At 42.8% G+C, this 1,245-nt stretch overlaps 1 pseudogene; it reads left to right on the top strand.

Annotated features, from left to right (window-relative positions):
- LOC149519106 (uncharacterized) lies at positions 1 to 344 on the top strand (annotated as a pseudogene).
- The last annotated feature ends 901 nt before the right edge of the window (positions 345 to 1,245 follow it).

The following is a 1,245-nucleotide window of genomic DNA, read 5'->3' as shown; positions in this document are numbered from 1 at the left end:
ATGGAAAGGTAAAGTGACCAATTTGTTCATTCATCCATTGTCCTCTTGCAAGAGCGGTTCAGACAATTGCAGAGAGCGAAGGAAATGAGGCAAGAGAGAGAAGTTTTACGGCTGCTCACTGAAGTAGAACGGATCAATCTTGGCCACACCTAACGAGGCATCCCAATCGTTTTTCCATTCCTCCAAGGATCTTTCTATAGTGAGTTTTGCATGCAGGCCATGCGTACTCAGCGTTAGGTTATTGACACTCCCATGCATATTTACAGTCGAAAGATATTATCATGCGTGCATCTACCTTTAATGATTCTGACGTTGACACCTCACTTCCTCTGTGGAAATTATAAAATGTTAGTTTTTCTCCTATTTTTGTTTCTTTCTCCCATTTTTCAGTCAGATTGAAGAAATATTTGCAGGAAGATATGTTAATTGACTTTCGCGTGCAGCATCAGTAATTTGAAAAGGCTACATGAAAAAGAGATGCCATGATGGGTGCTTATTGGTGTTTTCTTCATAATGTTTTTAATGAATTTCATCGGTGCCTTATTCCTTCATGTAACATATGTTTTATGACCATTTTCTTTAAGGTGTAGCATTTTTGTTCACTTTTATTGTGATTGAGTATGACAATCAGTCTCATGATAATATCTCCTAAGAATATCTACAATTGAATGGAAACACGGAATTTTGTTCGGACCAAATTAAGCTTCGATTTTTTATTTTTTTTTAATTTTATTAAAATTAATGATTAAATATTAAATATATTGATTAAAAAAAAAAAAAAGAAGACAGTGGTGCACCCTAAGTACCCAACCCACTCCCGTGTGCACCACATTGTAGCCCCGTACCCAAATGCACCAATCCCATCTGTCTCAAGCCAACAACAGTCCAAAGACACTGCTTCCCATGCCATTCCTCTATCAAGGCTTTGATTCCATAAAATCCTAAGCCTCTACCCGACCTCCAGGTCGAGCACCACCCGCCAAACAACACACCCAACACGACCATACCAACACCACACACACACACCCCTCCGTCTCCCCGCGCCCAGCCTCCTCGCACCCGCAAACCCAACTAGTCCCACCTTCACACAGTCCCCCAACACGCCCAGCCGAGCCTCTACAGCGCCAGTCTCTGCCTACCAGCTCCTCCACGCACTCACCCAATTCCAGTGCTGTCCCAAAACCCAGAACCGGCTCCATCACCAGCCTTCAATCGCCCCATCACCAATCATCAAAATCCCCCCTC

The sequence above is a fragment of the Durio zibethinus genome, chromosome 4 (genome assembly GCF_047325235.1).
Source record: "Durio zibethinus cultivar Kanyao isolate XHJ-2024 chromosome 4, ASM4732523v1, whole genome shotgun sequence".
In the NCBI taxonomy this organism is placed as follows: Eukaryota; Viridiplantae; Streptophyta; class Magnoliopsida; order Malvales; family Malvaceae; genus Durio; species Durio zibethinus.
Note: the sequence above shows the minus strand (reverse complement) of the source record. Positions and strands in the feature narration are given on the sequence as shown.